Raw genomic sequence first — 20857 nt, 5'->3', positions numbered from 1 at the left:
CTGCAGGCAAACGCCGTGGCACAATATTTGCAGTCTGTTGCTCAGCAATTGAATTCTCCATTGTTTTATTGTTTCTGTAGTCTCTAAGCACTTTTGCTTATTGCGAGCCTGTTGTCCAAAAAAACATGGATTTTCTTTGCTCATTAAATATGCATGGTGCTAGTTTGGACCCAATAAATGAATCCCCAAGTTTAAGAGTTTTTGCCTTACAAGAGTTTTTCTTTCTTAGATTGTGACATTCATTATGTATAATTCCTGAAATAAGTATTGACAGAGTCCTTGAGCTACACTCAGTAGTGCAGCTGTCCTTAGATCAAAGTTACTTGCACACACTGCCGTCATCCAGAGATGTGGAGATGCCACGTGAGCACACTCAGTGTCACCTGGAACACCCAGGAGCATCCACCTCTGCTGCTTACATCCCTGAGTGCAGGCTCAAAACCAGGGAAAGCATTGCTGGTGAGAGAGGTAAAGAGAAAACCCGACTGTCCAGCTTCACTGCAGACCTTATGGTGCATCTCCCACTTCACATTTGATACTTGAAGTATGTGCAGACAGATCCTTCAACAGTTTCAACTCCAAATTAAAGCAGGACCAATGACTTAAGAATCAGAGTCACAAAAATCACGTTAAAAATTCTGAGAAACCTGCTCAGAATTATGAGGTGCAGTACTCCTGTCTTCACCGCCAGAGTCCAAAGGCTGTTGTCAAGAGTGGGCTTTGCACTTGTCCTAGGTCTTGTTTTCTGTATAACATGTGCATCTCAGGTCATGATCTAGCATCCTGCCTTCCCCCTCCCTAGGAGGTGGTCCCTGTGTGGGAGAACTTCAGCCCATAGTAAGACAGTTTTTTTTGAAGTGCTCTGTGAAACTTGTAATAAATACTGGTGTCAATGTTTCCTTCCCCAATATACCTATTCTTCTCTACCTTATTAACTGACACATCACCCTTGATTGTTCCCAGGAAGACAAGGTTAATAAAAGCTTTCCTCCTCCACAAGAAAACAGGACTTGCCAGATACCTGCTTCTCCCAACAACATCACTGGATGGACTTGGCTTTACTGGACTGTCCTTCTTGGGCAATGTGTGCAGGAAGCCAAGGAGGTGATGAGCAGTGTTAGCAGCAGTGGACGGGCATTGTGCAGAGCCTCAGGGAAGTTCCCTTAGCCTGGCCTGGTGCCCATAATGCTGTGTCACAGCATGAATTTATAATATCTGGGGATCTGGAGGCTGAATTCTCAGAGCTACTCATTAAAAGTATTGTTTTCTTTTTACTTGTATTTTAGTTGATGGACCATAAATAAAAGTAAACATTTATGTACATCTTGTCTCTGATAGTACATGTTTGATGCTAGATGCATATTCCTTCCCTATCAATGGAGCTATTCTTCCTGGAAAAGGCCTCCCAGACAGATATGGCCTATCCTGTGGGACATAACACAAGGGTCACTCATGAGCCTCTAGGCTACTGTAAGATACCCTGAGTCCACATACCTGACTCAGAGATGTGGCAATGACCACTGGCCACACGGAATCCAAACAGGGTCCTACCTGGAACATTATTTTGGCGCCTGCGTAAATTCTGCAGATGGTGGATTTAAAACAGGTTCATTTTAGGTTAAAGTGAAGGAAATTTCCTGACACACATCACCAGATCAATTTTTTAATTCTTTCAAATAATTTTTTTTTCAGATTATAAATCCAGCTAATAAATTCAGAACACATGGAAGAGAACAGTGGATATATTATCAATCCATGGCAGTGAGTTGGAATGTGGGTGAGGAGCCATTTTAAGTAAAGGGATGGATAGTAAATATTTTAGGCTTTTTGAGCCATAAGTTGTTTTCTCTTCTAACTACTTATCCAAGTGGTGTATGTGAACAGAGCTGTAGACTATACTGCAGGCATGAGCTGGTTGCCTTAATGTCCTGTGTCAGCTGTAAAAAATAATCACAAATTGGGTCACTTGAAGCAACAGTAGTCAGTCTCTGTAAGTTTGGGGGCCCCAAATTCCAAGAGCAAGTTTTCTGCAGGGCTGTCCTAATTCTGAAATTGTTGTAATGAACCCATCCAGACCACACCAAGATTCTACAGACTGCCATAGTTCCTGGACTGTTAGTTTCATCTACCCAATATCTGCTTGTCTTCACATGATCTTCTCCTCTTCTATCGCTGTGTCTCTTCTGTTCCCCTTACAAGGACACTTGTCATTTGATTTCAGATCTAACTGGATAATTTTGGATGCTCTAATTAGAGATCCCTCAATTTATATCTTCAAAGACAGTTATTCCGGGAAGCAGACTTGGCCCAGGGGATAGGGCATCTGTCTACCACATGGGAAGTCCGCAGTTCAAACCCCGGACCTCAATGACCCATGTGGAGCTGGCGCACGGGCAGTGCTGATGCGCACAATGAGTGCTGTGCCATGCAGGATTGTTCCTGGGTAGGGGAGCCCCATGTGCAAGGAGTGCACCCATAAGGAGAGCTGTCCAGCATAAAAGAAAGTTCAGCCTACCCAGGAATGGTGCCGCACACACTGAGATCTGACACACAAGATGACGCAACAAAAGGAAACACAGATTCCCATGCTGCTGACAACAACAGGAGTGGACAAAGAACACACAGAAAATGGACACAGAGAGCAGAGAACGGGTTGGGGGAGGGGGGTGGAGGAGAAGGGGAGATAAATAAATAAATAATAAATCTTTAAAAAATTAAAAAAAAACACAAAGACAGTTATTCCAAATAAGTTCACATTTACTGGTTCCTCAGGGGGAATTGTGATGTGGTCATATCTTATAGGGCTCCAGTAAAATCAGTACACTGTATTCCAACAAAAATTTGTACATAAACAGAGGAGATGGGTTATTTCCAGCAGTATATGGGTGACCATTGACTTAGAGAGTCTAAGAATTGGGAAACAGGGATAATAATGTAAAATTAAAAGTACAAACCACATGTTTCTATTTCTTTAGTGAGATTCACCTACATAAAGGTCAATGCTGCTCCTTCTCCTGGCAGGTGTTCTGACTCCCTATTCCAGTATCGTTTAATTTCAGACTCTCCATCCAACACAGCTGCTTCCTGTGGCAACCCAGGTCTTCACATCTCTAAGAGAGGGCATTGGGCTGACCCAGCCAGGAGCTGTCCTTTGACTTTTGTGCTGATAGGTCCAGTAGACTCAGAAGAAATTATCTTATTAAGGTTCTGGATAGTGCCCTTCAGGTCCCCATCACAGAACTTAAGGAATGAAGAAGACATGGAAAAAATCATGGTCACATTGACCAGCACTGTGTCTAAGGGGCAGATATGTGATCTCTGAGTTCAGGCTCCTTATGTGTTAATGGGAATGAAATTACCATGTACCTTTTAGGTAAATGTGAATTTTCAGAGAAGACATGCAGGTAAAAGTGTGGTACCTTGTCTGGTACATACCAGCATTCCCTAAGAAACCTGCTCTTTCAGACCTGTAGGTGCAGGTGCATTTTCTCCAGCTTGCTTGATGGATTCTTCTGCTTCTGCTGGATGAGTTCATGCAGGTGGATGGCTTTGCTCTTGGTGTCTCATCAGTGTGGGCATTCAGGGTCTGCTCTTCGCATTTAAAAGGCCAAGTCTTGAGAGAGCAGTGGAAACCTGAAGCGCATCTTGCAGTCCCAACTCAGAAATATCATGTTGGCACATACACACACATGCCATTAGACAAAACAGACTACATGGAATCAGAAATTATCTGGGAATGGACCTCTGCATGTTTTGTGAGAATGAATATGAGACTCTACAATGTCTACATCTTTTATTATCACATTAATTAAAATATATAATTTAATTATATTCACAGCCATTTATATATTGTATAAAGTCCCTGTTGAAAAGCTTCTCTGGTCTTCCTAGCTGCTGTCATTGGGAAAACAAAGTATATTGCCTTGTTAATGCTGTGTAAACAACCAGCCCCACAGAAAGAGGCTTGAAAAGATGACCACTCTATGGAATTTCTCGTTCTAATCATTTCTAATCAGTGAGATGATACAATATTACTATTGGGTCTGACTTCTTTCATCCAACATGGTGCATTTAATCTCATCCATGTTGCTGCATGCATCAGGACTTCATTTTTAACAACTGAATAATATTCCATTGTTTGCATATTCCATATTTTATTTGTCCATTCATTGTTCAATGGACATTTGGGTGGCTTCCATCTTTTGGCAATTGTGAATAATGCTACTATGAGCACAGGGTTCAAATACTGGTAATGATTTTTGATGGTGGTGATGGTAGCACAATATTGTAATGCAATTAACTCCACTGAATTACACATTTCAATGTGATTCAAAAGGGAAATATTAGAAATGTATAAGGCCCTAAAACAAAAATTTGAAAACATTCCATAAAACTGTACAATACAAACTATAAATCCTAAGTTAAAGCATGGACAGAGTTAAGAGTAAATTTATAAAAATGTGCTTTCAGTAAATGTAACAAATATGCCACATCAAAGCAAGGTGTTAATAAAGGCCGGTGTTTGGGAAACTTTTTTTTTTTTAATGCAGGATCCTTCTGTAACCCACAATATTCTAATAAATAAAAAATAAAAAATAATAAAATAAAACCAAAATATCAGTTAAAATTTGGGCTTTTTAAGAATTCTAAAACATCATATATGATTTGTGCAATTTTCATATTAGAAAATGTGTAGATTGAGGAATTCCTTAAATGCTGCTAATTTGCAAAATTTCATCTAGATCAGTATGACGGAAAATCTCCAGAACTTTATAAGGACAATGTAACAAAAATCAGTTAGAAAACAGCTTCTGGTTGTTTTTTTTTTTTTTTTAAGTAGTGAATTATATATTTATTTTTAGTTTAATAACCAGCTCTTCATTAGAATAGCAAGTGTACACATTTAGTAAAGATTGGCAGATGTGTTTGAAAGTAAATTTCAGTGTAGAATATGATTTGCAAAATACACTTTTGAAAGGAGAGAGAAGAATTTAGGTATTGTTTGCCTTTCTGAGTTAAGCATTTTCGCTTTCTTTTTAATTATTTTTTTTATTTTTAAATGATATTTAGATTACAAAAATGTTATATAAAAATGTTGGGGAAACCCATATATCCTACACCCTACCCTTCTCACACATTCCCACATTAAAAATATCCTTCATTAGTGTGGATGCTTCATACTGTTAGATTGATCAACAGATTTTGTATCATTGCCACTAAGGGTAGATTATAATTTACATCATAGTTCAAATGCCTTACCACACAATTTTGTAACTTATGAAAAATATATAATGACTTTTATATGTTACTATACTGTCATTCAGGACTATTCTGAGGTGCCCTAAATGCCCCCATATTACACTATTTTTCCCCTTTTCCTCCACTCAGAACATCCTGTGACACATGCCTCCACACCAATGATCAAAGTTCTTCCAATTCTAGAATCACAATAAATCTATAGTAGAATAACAGTAAGTTTACTTCAGTCCTTTGTTCATTCCCCAAACCTGAGGATTCAGGCCTGGGGGTGCCCACTCCACCTCTAATTCAGAGGGGCTTAGATACCACCGGGCGGGTGGATTGGACTATCTTGCTTGCAGTTGTAGACTCTCTCTGTTCCCTGGGATGGTCATTGTCTGTCATCATTTCATTGGGGTCCCGGGTGAGTCCAATGAACTGGAGAGTAGGTGTTGCAAGTCTTTTGAGATTCAGTGCCCAACTGGCACATTAAAAGTCCAAAGATTTAAGTGTCTTGAACATAAATCTTTCATCTACTGTAATAACTCTAGGTTCAAATATAAAGTGCAGAAGAACCCTGTGTAGGGAAAACTCAAGCGAGTCCAACTCTGTCACAGTAGGCAGATTCCGACACATAAAAAATCAGAGAGAAGGTAGGGACCTCTCTAAAGGAGCTGCTTTGAATATATAGAGAATGGAAGATGCTCTGAGTCATCTAGGACGGTACTGGAACAACAAAGAAGCCAAAGAAAATCCATGAATTGCTCATCCTTGTGACTGAATACTGCACAGATACCCCAGCTTCAGGGCAACTAACCTAGGTGCCCCTGGCTCCCTGCTGCAATGGAATGTGAGGGAACATTCACTCTCTTTTAACTATGAATAGTCAGTAGGCTTCGAAACTGTTGAATGATAGCTAATAAATATAATTCATTCATGTTTCTTTTTTTACTGAATATTTTATTTATTTATTTTTGTCTTTTATCTTTATTTTTTTAATGTTACATTAAAAAAATATGAGGTTCCCATATACACCCCACCCACTTCACCCCAATCCTCCTCCCATAACAACTTAACTGAACAATTCTAAAACCTTTCTCATTTCTGTCATTCAATTACCATTTTTTAAAATATGAATTCCTATCTTAATTTATGCATAAAAGTTATACTTATTTTTATTATAATACACAAGTATGATGTTGGTATGACATTGGCAATTTTATCCCATAAGATTAACTTCCACAATAAGTCCAATAAAAAGCCAAGTTAAGATTAATATCTGTATGGTACCTTAGTACCTTGACTCAAAAAGGCAATAATGCCCCATTTTCTATTGAGCAATCTGTAGTACTACAATCAATATATCAATGCAAACAAACAAAACACAAAATAACTCTCTAGCATATGTCACTTTCATCACTCTGCCTCTGTTCTGAAATAGAACAAACTGAATATGAGCATTTGCCCTATTCTAGTGAATCACAAGTTATTTATAGCCTTCTGGCAGATTGTTTGCAACTGATTTTGATCAGAAATATCTACTGGACAAAGGAGAAACAGGCCCATTTGCATTTTAATAAAAGTAAAATTTTATGTTGTGCATGTATGTTTGTTACTATGGTAAAAATAGCCAAATAAATGATTGGATAATTAAATTTAAAAAAGCAAAAAATCTATTGAGCTTCTCTGAAAGGGTTCATTTGAATCCAATATAAGGTTGAGATAGTTACAGGATTTTTAATAGCATCCCTGGTCTCTGCCTACTGAATGCTATTGGTAGTCTTTCTTCTCCATTGATGAATTATAAATATCTCCAGGGATTGCCATATATACACAGGGGTGAAAAGCATACTTGGTTGAGAACCACTGGCTGAGAGACTGAGATTGGAGCAGATTTACAGGGTTTCCAACAATATCCCAGCATTTACTTGTTTTATAAATTTAGTCAAGTCCTCAAACTCATGGTTCCCATCCATTTCTGCATATGTGTCATTGAAATCATAATAATGCTACTCTTATAGAATAGATTTTTGTAAGAATCCAATGAGAACATCCCTATAAAGGTGCTAAGCTCAAGTAATGTTGCATAAATAGATTAAAATATATTTCTTTTAATTATTAGTTGTTCTATAAATGAAGGATTAAATCGCACCTCTAAACTTGCATTATAGGCAGGACATTGAAAACTGGACGAAAATACTAGTGGTACTGGTTACGGTTTCATATCCAAGAAGCACAATTCTCCACTTTGTGGAAGTAGGGAAAATAATATTCTGGAGAGAACAACAGGGTTTAATCTTCACCCCAAGTCAATACTTGGAGATTCAAGGAACTAGTGAAGCTCAATTCTCAGAATTATATACAGTGAAAAATTTGGTTCAAAGGATGGAAAGGTGCTAGAAAGTCAGAGTTACACAAAGAAGCAAAAGCCGCAAAGAGTAGTACTTATAAAAGCTAGTTTCACCTGATGCAACTTGATTACTTGGGAACATGGATTCAGCAACAAACATTTACATCATCCCCTGAAGAGTTTTCCAGAGGGAAATAATGGCTCAGATAATGAAGCAGAAAGAAATGTGCTAATGATGGACAGAGGGAATTGTGGTAATAATCATCTAAAGGAAAACTGTAAATTCTCCTCTTCTGCTATCCTCAATCCTCTGTAATCCTGGACAGGATTGGACACGGCTATTACTTTGGAGTACTAAATCTGGCAGTGGGACCAATTCCTGACTCTTTCCTGCTGTCTTGTCTAGGGTCAGAGATTCGGTCTCCATTGCCAAACAATCAGGAAGGAATTTGAACTTTCACAGGGGAGCTTTTTCACAGAGATGGAGAGGCCAGGAGAGTCTGCAGGAAAATGTTAGGAACAATGGAAGACAATTGTTGGAAACTGAGGCACAGTGGCCTCTCAAGGAGAGACATGCTGTCTCCATGCTCCTGCTGTCTCCATGACTATGCTTGCAACCTAAGGAATGCAGTGATTGGGAGTTCCCAGCAAATGGGCTGAAGCTGTTAAAGGCTGAAGGAAAAGATGAGCTCATACCTTTTGTAATGTATAGAACACTTAGACTTTGCACCTTGAGATAAGTTTTTTTTCTAAAATTCCTTAGACTATAGGTAATGCTGATAGTAATAGTTGCTCCTTAATGTCACATTGTTGTAGAATTTGAGAGAGGTTCAATTATTTGCGTATAGAGAGGCCAGGACTCAGGAATGATTTTGAGAAGAAAAAATGGTTTATTGACAGCCATCCGGATTCGGGAGCTTTCTGTTTGAATCCCGAGCCCAGAACAAGATTTTCAAATGTCTTTTATACAGAGATGAAAGGCCAAATGGTCCCTTTGTTTCAGTTTTCAATAGGCTTGAATTAGCATATATATCTTCAACATCTTAGGTAAGCTTTTAGCATGGACTCCAGACATTCTAGATAAGCTTTTAACATATTTGGTTTGCATTTCCCCTAAATACTTAAAGTTTATAGACCTTGCATTCTTAAACTGTTTCCTGGGACTGGAGTCATTGCCATTGTCACTAAGGGCAGGACTGCAGCCTCTTACCGTTCTACACTCACAAGTCAAACAGCTTAGGTTATCTCTGAAGAGACAAAGAGCCTCCCACCCATAGCCCACATCATTTACCCCCTTTGCCAAAGTTTAACTTGCTAAGCTTTGGCATAATTATTGTTGGAGCTATGAGGTGGATGGCTGTTTGTTGTTTTGATTGATTATTTATCAGTCTTTAGTGTAGCATCCAGGGCTATCTTTAGAAGGTTAGAACTTTTCATTCTGGACAGCAGAATCTTGGGGCAGGGGTCTCCTGCAGTTATTCTGCTGCTACCAGCACTCACGTGGATTTCCAATCAGGTTCCAGATCCATCTATTACTTTTATTTTACCCTTAAAGAGTTTATACCTTTAATTTAAAAGGGGTGCTGAAGGGAGATGATCTCTTTTCTGTAACTCCTTCCTGCTGGCCATGGGCTGTAGTCATTGCCTAACATGGTGTAAACTTATTTTAACTGGAGGAAGATGGATCCGGCATTCTGTGCAAAGTTGGATGAAGTTTTCATATGGTTAATAAGATGTTTACTCTGAAAGAAATAAACTTAATTAAACATTTGGAATACCCATTTTTAAAAGAGGACATTGGATTACAGAGGGAGACAAGGTTAGGCACCTATAAAGATGGCATTCCTTCTTCAAAGCTGGTGGGAACAGCATATATATTCTTTTTTAAGTTATTTATCTTTAGAGAGAAATTGCAACAGACACTTAGCTTTGTCTGAAGACACATTCCAAGCTGTTCAATGATTGGCACTCTTTCGCTTCATCAGATGCTCCTGGTGAACTGGCACTCCTTGGGCAACTGGCTTCATTCAGGATTAGAACACTAAGTTGGAAATTCTCTTAGTTTTTAGCTGTGGGAGTGATCAGAACTACAGAATAAAGGATTTTTACACCTTGGCTTTAATTGTACAAATTTCTAGCAATTTTGACTTGTTCAATAGGTGACTCACCATCAGCAAGCAAGCCTCACCTTTGCTACACAGTAGAGTACAGCAGAATATAGTTAAGTTGACTAAGCCTGGATGAGACTGCCTCCCTATTCTACAGACATGTTTATTAACTGTTTAGAAAATGAATTTATTAGGAATTTAACATGTCCAATATACTTTCACACTTGATCAAAAACAGAAAAGATAACGTTATAATTATTAGGCATACATTTAGCACAGGATAAGAGTACAGCACTTAATATTTATTAATGTATTATTACTTAATGCAAAGGATTTAGAGTTGCAATTAATAGTTTTTAGTTTCAGGTTTGTAATACTTTACATTTTATCTCTCCATGAGATAGGCCATAATGCCAATTGTGTTTAAGTTTCACTTACAGTATCTTAGTATCATGGCTCCACTTAGCATGTTCTTCAATGCAGTGAGCAAGTCACAGCATCCTTGATCTTAGAGAGATTTTCCAGTATTCTACTAGCCTGTTGCATAGTGCTCTTGGCACTATGGAACAGTGCCAATCTGGAGGCGATATCCATTGTACACTTGGCTGTACCGAGTCATCATTGGCTGCTGCAAGAGCTTGAAACTGCAGTGTAGTTTCCATTGACTTTAGGAGCAGAACCAGAGGCTGAGATAGCAAATATTTTAATTGAGGAGTCAGTGACCAGCCTAGCCAATAACTCACATGGAGAGGCAAAATGCAATGTTTACAAGGCCTGGTCTGAATGCACAAGAGTTTGATAATGTTAATGTTTATTCCTTGTTTTTATATATATTTTTTAAATAATTTAATACAAGACATCATATATCAAATGACTGTTTACTTACACAATTTTACCATGAAGATAACAGTAGGTACTTTACTTTAGTAATAGAGGGGAAACAATTATTTTTCATTGTTAAAATGAAAACAGAATATTTCCAATAGAATCAAGATAACTTTTTATTACCATTTACTTAAATATATACCTTGTGGTGGCCTTCAGAAAGGTTTTATTATCACGAAGTTATTTTTTGCAACCAATATCAATCTAAGTTTTAGTTAACAATGACTTTTAGAACTAGAACTATTTAAACATTTTTAGTTTGGAAGATGTTTTACAAACTCTTTATAATTGACTATAACCACATTGACTAGCCACCTCATGTTTAAATAAACTTATTAAATTCAATTACCAACCAAATATATTTACTCTATTTATTAAGAGAGCATATCTACAGTTTTTTCTTTTAGCCTAATTTCACCAATGTGAACTTATAATTTTATGACTCTAAAGATTTCGTACATATAATGTTAATTTAGTTTATAAATTAACTATGGGAGATTACACGCAAGTTAAATAAAATTGAAACCATTATAGTTTATGCAAGGAATGTTCTCTTTTTCCCTTACAGGAAGCTAAAAAGTTCTTTTCTTTGTTTAAGTTATGAAAAAGAATAATTTAAAAGCATACTGACTACCAGGTTTTAAAACACATTACACAATTACTTAATTTGTTTAATCATAATCCAGGAAAGATCTCTCCACAGTTTTTATGAATTTTTCTTTTACTTATTGAAATTTGTTAATATACCCACTAATTACCTTTATTTTGTTGGAAAGAAATCTTCTGGAAGAAAATAAGGCTCAGCAGATTGTGTAGAAGAAGAAAATAATTTATTCTCAATCTTGCAAGAAAGGGTGCAGAGCCAGATATGGCTGGTGCCCCAAACAGAGAAAAATGACACAATTTATACCCCTAAGCCTAGCACACAAGCTCTTCCTGTTTCTCCATAGATTGGATACTTCAGAATTTACAGCTTATCTGAGAAGATCTAACTTTCCCGCGCAAAAGTTTGTGATTTAACTGCTTCTTCTATCACATTCTAGCCATTTTAGTTTTTACTTGTTCCCCTTTGTTAAATAAGAAATAGAATTTAGTGCTGAAATGGCACCGACCTAGCTCCTTCTTGGGCAACCTTTCACTGCCCATAGGACTGGCCTAAGCTGGTCTCCTCCATTGCTGTCCAACCCAGGAGTGGGAGACTGAGGCAGCAGGCCACCAGGTTACACCAATCAACATTTTTTTTCCTTTATGTGAAAACTAACCTAATCTTTGTTTGTTTTTTACATTTTATGGCTGATAAAGGTTTAAACTGGGAAATTACAGGGCAAACTGATTCTTACTTCCCTAACCTAACAGATAGGTTTAATCTGCCACACCTAGTCTTGCCTTTAAAGCTCTTGCAAAGAGGAGGCCCTTTCCCAATTGTTTCTATAATCAGATTTCTATATGACTTTTTCATCCTGCTTAGTTTAATTTGGGCTCCAAGAATATTTATTCACATATATAATTGCATATTTAATTTTTAACAATTTGAATAGAGCTCTTTTAAGAATTTTTATTTGTTAATTTGATATTATTGATGTATGAAGACATACACTGAGCAAATGGACAGACAAAGAGTTAGACACAGAAACACAACTCATTGATATTACTTATAATTTTCCTTATTTTATATACTGTTTAGCTTAATTTGGGGTCCAGAAATATATATTATTTATATAACCTCAACAATTTGAGCAAATAGGCAGACATGAATAGTTTGACACAAAAACATAACTTTAGTTACTTTAACTTTTAATTTTTACAAAGCAAGTGTGACTGCAAAACATTTCAAAGACTCCTGAAACTTTTCTTAATTTGCACTATGACTGTGCAGTTTTACACTATGACCATGCAGTTTTATACAAGAATTTTCTTTCTTAATTAATGGATTGTAACTAAAATGTTCTCAAAGCTTTAGCACCATTTTGTTTTAGAACTTTATATTTTACTTTGAAATTAGCAGAATTTTGGATAAGCAACAAGATTAATTTTATATATATTTACTGAGGCTATTTGAAGCCTCAGGGAAACAGACTGGTTTCTCTCATGAATTGCCACTCTTAGGAACACTGACCATCAAGGCAGGGGACTTCTCCCCCTCCAACCTCCTTTTTGATTTTGGAGATAAAACTCCAGTAGTCATTTAACCTTATTCTATCAGGCAGTAATTTATTTAATTTACACTTGAATTCATGAGAGAAAGGGTTAATAATACCAGGACAGGAGACAGTGATGTCCCAGCTCTTCTCTGGCCTGTAGGGGCAGAAAATATTATGAAATAACCGTAGGCAAAGGCAAGGGGTGAGGTTAGGCTTGAAGTAACCATAAACAAAGGAAAGGTTACTTTAGAATTTACACTTAAATAATAGTTTCAGGCTAAATTCACTCAGCTATAATTTCAGTTATTATCTTTTCACTGTTTTATAATATAAATGCATTTTAAATTATTTTAATTCTTAGTTACAGTTTTTATTAATTTTTTAAAACCTGTTAATTTTATAACACTTTTTAAACACTTTTCATTCGACTTATAACATATTAAATGAACTTAACCTTACTTTAATTTTTCTTTTAAGATAAAATAAATCTCTTGCAGTTAGTTTGAAATAAAAAGCTACTTTTCAGGATTTGGTGAGATAAGACCCTTCTTCAAACACTGAGGAAATGATGAGGTTAAAGCACAAGAAGCTATTTTGATGAAACAGATTTTCTTTGTATACTGATCTTACTCAATTTTAATCATAAAATTTCCTTCCACAAACCTTCTACACTTTCAGTATTCATTCTGGTTTTGTCCCACAATCTACTCTTTCTAATAATCAATCATTTTTTCTTAGGACAACATCATCTTCTGTTTCCTTAACAATAAAGACACATTCAATATATCCCACATACTAAGTTACCAGGCAAATTTCTTACTACATATAATTGCCATTAACACTAAACAAGCTTGTTAAAATAATGAACTTTTCTTCACTTTTAATACTTAGTAGCATGTAATACCAGAAACAGGTTTTTTTTTTTTTGATGCAATTTGGCAGGGAAGGCTGGTATTATCAATTCAGTTTTTGTTTAATAATGACGTTCTGCAATTAGCCATTTAAATACTTTAATTTAAACAATGCTTTGTTAAAACTTTTATAACTATTTATACCTTTAAGACAAATTTTACTTTCACAGAACACATTCTCTTACTTAAAGTTACTACAACACCTTCTAAGAACCTGGGCAGAATGCAAACGTATTTTGGCTTTGACACCCTATGGAGGGAACTTTACTGCATTTATTCTGATTCTGCTTTTCACCCCCTTCACTTCCTCCCTTCTAGGCAGTCCAGTGCACAACAATTAAATAGGAATGCGGCTTATGAATAGAAGGTGTGGACTCACTGGAAAGGGGCAAGCCCCTCCCCCCCTTTCCAGCTTTCAGCCAAAATGAGCAGACAGAATCTACTCAAATTTGGCCACTCTCCCAGGGACCCAGCCACCCTGACTGGGGCAGCCCCAACAAACTTGGGTGTGTGGCGCAGACACAGATGGCCTTCAAGCCCCGGCAAAGGGGCAGACCAGAGATAAGACAGCAGAGCATGCACAAACATCTAGACACTGCAAACATCCAGACTCCTCAGTTTTGCCCCATAATCATTTCACCCCCTTGCCAATGGCAAGGGATGGTTCTAGCTCTACTGCATTCTACTTTACATAATGACACAACTCCAACAGTAGCATTGAGCCGACATAGACAGAAGCACAAAGGTCACTAATCTGACCCACAAGTTCTATATATATATTTTCAGCATGCCTGCCCCCACAGCCATCACAAACCTTAGAACACTTAACATTTGGTATAAAGCAAATTCATTCACAATTTAGCACCATATCAAAAGATTTCAGCTAGACTTTTTCCCACTGTTTAACTTTAGACCCAGACCAAGCTCCACTAGAAAAGCCGATCCATTTTCCTGTAATGAAGTTGTTTTTTTTTTTTTCAATCTAGACCAATTTCCAGGATATTAAGACTCGAACCTATAAATAGCCCTTTCTATTAAAATCAAGCCTCCACTCCTTTAGTGGATATAAGACTAGTACCAGATTCTAACATGTAGTTGGACAAACTCAAAACACCAGGGCTTTTCCCCGGTTTTTCTCCAGGACATTAGGACTCGAACCCATAAACAGCCCTTCCTATTAAAATCAAAACTCCACTCCTTTAGTGGATGTGAGACCAGTACCAGCTTTTAACATGCAGTTAGACAAACCTAAAACACCAGGGTTTTTCCCTGTTTTTTCTCCTTTTCCCAGGCCTAGAGAGAATGGCTTCCCCCCAATTTACTGGGGTACTAGGGTTCTCTCGGGAGGTGCTCAGCCTCCCCTTCCTAGCAATTAAAGCTAGGGCTTTCCAGACTGTGCTCACCTGGGGAGTCTTACATTCTTCCATGCTTGGAGTTCTTTTTTGTTCCCAGAATCTTTCTCTTCAGACCTTCCATTGCCCTTGGTCTTTGTCGGGAAGATTCTCGGGGAGCCCACATCTTTTCTGGATTAAATTTAATCAGGGGCACCCAGATTTGGGGTTAACCTGGGTCCTCCTGGCTTCCTTGAGGATTTGGAAGGGGCAGTAAAATCCTACCGTCTCTGGGCTTTGTTTGCTGTCCCATCTGGGTCACCAAAAATGTTGTAGAATTTGAGAGAGGTTCAATTATTTGCGTATAGAGAGGCCAGGACTCAGGAATGATTTTGAGAAGGAAAAATGGTTTGTTGATGGCTGGCCGGACTCGTAAGCTTTCTGTTTGAATCCCGAGCCGGTAACAAGATTTTCAAATGTCTTTTATACAGAGACGAAATGCCAAATGGTCCCTTTGTTTCAGTTCTCATTAGGCTTGAATTAGCATATATATCTTCCACATCTTAGGTAAGCTTTAGAATGGACTCCAGACATTCTAGATAAGCTTTTAACGTATTTGGTTTTCATTTCCCCTAAATACTTAAAGTTTATAGACCTTGCATTCTTAAACTGTTTCCTGGGACTGGAGTCAATGCCATTGTCACTAAGGGCAGGACTGCAGCCTCTTACTGTTCTACACCCACAAGTCAAACAGCTTAGGTTATCTCTGAAGAGACAAAGAGCCTCACACCCATAGCCCACATCAATGTAAGTTATGTTTCTACTATGTCTGATGAGTCTCTACTCGCAGATCCCCTGATCCCAACTCTCTCATTCTTTTTCTCTCACTCTTTCTTTTTCTGTTTCCTTCTCCCTTCTCTCTTTGTCTTTCATTCTTGATATGCTTCCGGTCCTTTGACTCTGACAAATGGTGCCCAATCATGGGGCCCAAAGTAGTTACTGTAACAGAGATTCTTCCACGGTTGTATCAGGAACGTGGAAACAAGAAACCTTCCTGAAACGTTGAGATGTCCAATATAGGGTGACCCGGGTCAGAAAATAAAGGTAAGAATTTTAATTGATTTTGTTTCTGCTAGCATCAGGGTATGGGAAATCAAATGGGATGTCTGGAAGAATATTCACAGGTACTGAAAAGTCTTTTAAAAACTGTCGGAGTCACAGTGAAAACTGCAGATTTAAAGAATCTTTAAACAGTGGAAACAGGTAATGAGGGTGCTACGTAGAGCATATCAAAATGGTAGAAACTATACTATTATCTGTGTGGGCTTTGTGCCAGCAAATTGCTGCTGCCTTAGATCCTTTACAGTCTGAAGAAGGAGAGAAAGATGAAATTACTATATTTTCTAAGCCCCTAAGTAAATTTGAAATAAAAGAAAGTAAATTGGAAAAAGAACAGGAGCTTGAGGTGAATGGGGAAATGTCAGGTTTTCCCCCTCATCCTGATATTAACCCTTTCATCAACAAAAGCTCAGTGAAGTGTCTTAATGAAATACCTTCTGTGTATCCAGTACAACCCTTTGCACATACTGAATTGCCTTCTGTAACTAAGCCTAAATTAGAAATGTTTTCAGATGTCGCTGATGCTTTGCCTTATGTTAAACAATTATCTGCTTTCCCCATAACATTACATGCTATTAATACCACCAGATACAAATAATCTGCATGTGGTGTCAAGTTTCATCCTGATCCAAAACCTTTTAAACTATTGAAAGATTTAAAACAGGTAAAAATACTAAATAAAGTCCTTGTTAGTGAAATCAGTCTTGTAAGAAAACTCTCTGTTAAAATGTTAACCAAGATAAGGAAACTATTCTGGCAGCAACTCCACAAACTCCCTGCTGTCTACATGACAATGTAGCTGTGGGCTAGTGAGGGTTAATATAGTTAAGCCACTGGAAAAAGAGAAAATCGTGGCAACATTTGTGTTTTGTTTTGTTCCCATGCTAATTCTGATTGGGCTTATTTAACCAAGATAATAAAATTAGTACCAAATTTTTATAAAGGTCTAAAAGGAATTTTCACTTTTAAATCAATAGTTTTCTGTGGAACTTCAAGTCTCAGTATAGTCTTACAGAGCAATAACCCAAAGATGTGTGTTAACAGTCTGTCTAAACTGCAAAATAAGAACTTAACTACATTTATTCTGCTCAAGTTATCTTAACTGATTGCTGATAACTAATAACAATGTTTCCAAGCATAAGCTTGCATATTACAGGCAACATGGATTCCAGAAGAAATCTTAAAAAGTAGAATCTAAGATATGATATAACAGAAGACTTAAAAGCAGCTATACCAAGAAAGTAAGAATTATGAGTCAATTGTAAACTGTATGCTTCTGTTAATGTGTTGTAATTGTTTTGTGTTTGTCTGTTCATTCAATGTCAGTGTATATTGTGATACCTCCAGATGGTAAATATAAATTAGTAAAAAATTTTTAAAAGAGCTCTATTCAAATGGCCAAAAATTAAATAAGGGCTTATATTAATACTTAAGTTTATTATATTAATACATAAGTTTAAATGTTAATAAGATATCTACAATGATATTATATCTTAAGTTTTGATTAACAAAATTAACTATAAGTCTTCATAAAAAGTTATTCTTGCCTAGATTGAAATGAATAGTTTATTTTTCTTCACAAGATAAAATGAACAATGTAAAAATTAAATGAATATTAAGAAGGTTAAAAGTTTGTTGGAATGCTGACTGAAATTTAATAAGTTTTTTCTAAAAGGTGTGTTTTGTCCTAAAATAGGATGGTTAATTTTCATAAACTCTTGGAACTTAATTTGCATGTGGCAAATTATAGAATATCGCAGTGTGGGCTCACCCAGAGGGCCACTGCAGGGGCGGTGTGGGCTCGGGCGGAGGGCTGCAACACACAGAGGGGCCTTCCAAGAAGGCGCTCCGGGGCCGGCAAGGTGCGGAGGACACGCGGTAAGAAGAAGACTACCGAGGAGACCAGGATCTGTGCACAAGTCTGATTTATTCAGGAAGTACAGTGGTTAATATAGGGCGAAGATGGGGAAGGGGCAGGGGGCGTGGCCGGGGGCAGCAGACGGCTGATAGGTTCGTGCAGGGGTGCATCACTGGTTGTGGGCAGAAGACAGGGTAGCCAGGGTTCTCGGTGGCAGTGAGGCGGGGCTGTCATGGTGTGGCGGTGGCCCTCGGGGGAGAGGCGGGGTTAGGCCACCGAGGGGGAAGCGGGTGCAGCTGGGCAGAGGGGCGGGCAGTATGCCCGAACCCCAAGCAGAGGGCCTTAATGCCCGTTCCCGCCACCCGGGTCCGACTCGCACCAACGCCTGGAGACGAGCCGACCCTTGCTGTCGCCGCGCTCCCACACGGTGCCACCCTACATCTCCCCCTTTTCTTTTATTAAGTGCCGAAGAAGGTGGAAGAGGAAGGGCCAGCGCTCATTTTGTTGAGGGGGGCCTCGCCAGGCAGCGCATTCGAGAAGCCTGTCTTGGGGGGGGTGAAGGTGGGTGGCGGCGGCCGCCGGGCACTTTCACCTTGGGCTAGGTGGAGTAGCCGCAGAACTTGTTGGCGGAGAGGGTCGGGCTCGGCATTCAGGGTCATCATAGCCATCCGAGGGGCGAGGTGTCGCTGGCGATGTTTCTCTCTCCGGGTCAGGCGGTTCGGCAGTGGCGGGCCGGATGAGGCGTCCTGGGATCCAGATGGGCTGGGGGGCATCATCTGGAAAGACACAAGCAAAACCCCTTACCTGGGCAAGAAAGGGGACAGGCCCTGACCAGATGTTAGTCTTGGGGTCTTTCCACTGAACAAGGGGGGCCTGTGTGGGCTGGTAGTATGGGCCCCAATGAGCATGTACTGGGGAAAGGCCATCCTCATCAAAGCAGAGGAGGTTGTGGTGGATTAAGGCAGAGGTGACAATTTCTCCAGGTGTGTGGCGGGGATGGTTGCTCCTTTCCTTTTGAATAAGATGCTTGAGGAAGAGATGAGTGCGTTCAACCATGCCTTGACCTTGGGGGTTGAATGGAATTCCAAAGTGATGAGTGATGTTGTATAGCCTCAGGAACGCGGGGAAGGAAGCACTGCGATATGCTGTTCCATTGTCCGTTTTTAGGTCCCATGGGACTCCCATGAAGAGGATGGCTTGTCTGAGGGCCTGAATGCAGTGCTTGGCTGTTTCTCCTGGGAGGGGAATGGCATAGCACAGGGGGGAGAAGGTGTCGATGGCCACATGGAGATACTTGAGCCTGCTGAACTGGGGCACGTGGGGGACGTCCATTTGCCATCGGGTATTGAGGCGTAGCCCGAGCGGATTAACTCCTTGCAGCTGTAGCGGCCCAAGGGGCAGAAGGGGTGCACAGGTTCGGCAGTATCTGACCGTGTGCTTGCAGGCCTGGATGGAAAGTTCCGGGAACAACTTGTGAAGGCTCCTGGCAGAGAAGTGAAATCGAGAGTGGAGTAGCTTGGCTTGGTTGAGGAGGTTGCCAGGTGGAGGGGCGGGCGGTCGGCCTCTCGAGCACTCTACTGAGGCTGGGAGGGCTTGGACGGCTTGATCGGCGAGGTTATTGCCAGCGGCGATAGGTCCAGGAAGGCCAGAATGGCTCCTCACATGGGCAATGTATCAGGGCACCATGCGGTTTTCCAAGAGACTCTGGAGAGTTAGGAGTGCTTGGTCGATAAGCCTTTTGGCAGGAAAAAACGTGGCGAAAGCCAAGACTTGGCAGACTTGCAAGGTGTACAGGCTGTCGGTGAAGATGTTGAGGGGTCTGTCGGGACAGGCAAGGAAGGCTCGGACGACGGCTTGGAGCTCTCCTACCTGGACAGAGTTCACGTTGATGTGGATGAGTATTTGAGGCTCTGATGTACCAGGCAAGTAGATGACAGCTGCGAACTTGTGCTTGGAGGCGTCAGTGAAGGCAGTGGTGGCATGTGGGTAGAGGCGGCGAGACGGGAAGGGGTGGTGTGGCGGAGGGATGAAGGATAACTGGGAGATGCCCTGAAGCAGCCGATGGCTGGGGTAGTGGTTGTCAAATTCACCATGGAAGAGTTCCACAAGGACTTGCATATCTGGACTGGACAGAAGCAGCGCGGTGGTTTTCTTGGCATCAAGCGGCCACACAATGGTGTCAGGGGGAGTACCATATGTGTGGGTGCATTGCCGGACGAGGTCAATGGCCAAGGAGATCCAGAGGGTGACTTGTGGGCCGATGTTTCTGAGCTTGCTTTTGGTGGTATGGAGCCAGAGAAGGGGCCCCTTCTGCCAGAGGAGCCCAGTGTGCGTACCCGTGGTAGGCAGGATCAGCGCCAAGATGGCTCGGTTGGGGTCGTGACGCTGCAGTTGGCATTCTCGCAGGGCATCATTGACAGCTCGGATGGCCGCCTGCGCAGCCGAGGAAATAGCGATTTTCTTTGTTACGGCCTGCGGAGGGTCTTGGTCGGTTTGCAGGAGGGCGAAGAGGGGTTGTAGTTGAGCGGTGGTGATCGGGAGAGCCGAACGGAGCCAATTGATGTGCCCACAGATTTGCTGTAGCTCTGTCAGAGATAGCTTCTGTGGAATGGCCAGTTGGGGGGCCGCAGGCATGATGATGTTGTGGATGTTGAAGCCTAGAAAGGTGAAGGGGAGCTCCATGCGTACCTTATCTTGTTGGACTTGTAGGCCAAGGTCATTGAGATGGCGCAGTAATGCCGTGACGATGGCTTGGAGGCCTCCGGGGGTTTCATGCACCACGAGAAGTTCGTCCATGTAATGAACAATGTATGCAAAGTTCTTTAATGGCTGAATTGCCTTATTGACATAAAGCTGGCAGATGGCCGGGCTGTTTCGCATCCCTTGCGGGAGGACTCACCATTGGTCTACTTCTTG

At 40.0% G+C, this 20857-nt stretch overlaps 1 pseudogene; it reads left to right on the top strand.

The window, feature by feature from the left end:
- The window catches only part of LOC101439755 (keratinocyte-associated transmembrane protein 2-like), a 31856-nt pseudogene extending 12001 nt beyond the window's left edge, over window positions 1-19855 (top strand).
- Window positions 19856-20857: the final 1002 nt, after the last annotated feature.

This window comes from Dasypus novemcinctus, chromosome 30 (assembly GCF_030445035.2).
Source record: "Dasypus novemcinctus isolate mDasNov1 chromosome 30, mDasNov1.1.hap2, whole genome shotgun sequence".
Lineage (NCBI taxonomy): Eukaryota > Metazoa > Chordata > Mammalia > Cingulata > Dasypodidae > Dasypus > Dasypus novemcinctus.
Note: the sequence above shows the minus strand (reverse complement) of the source record. Positions and strands in the feature narration are given on the sequence as shown.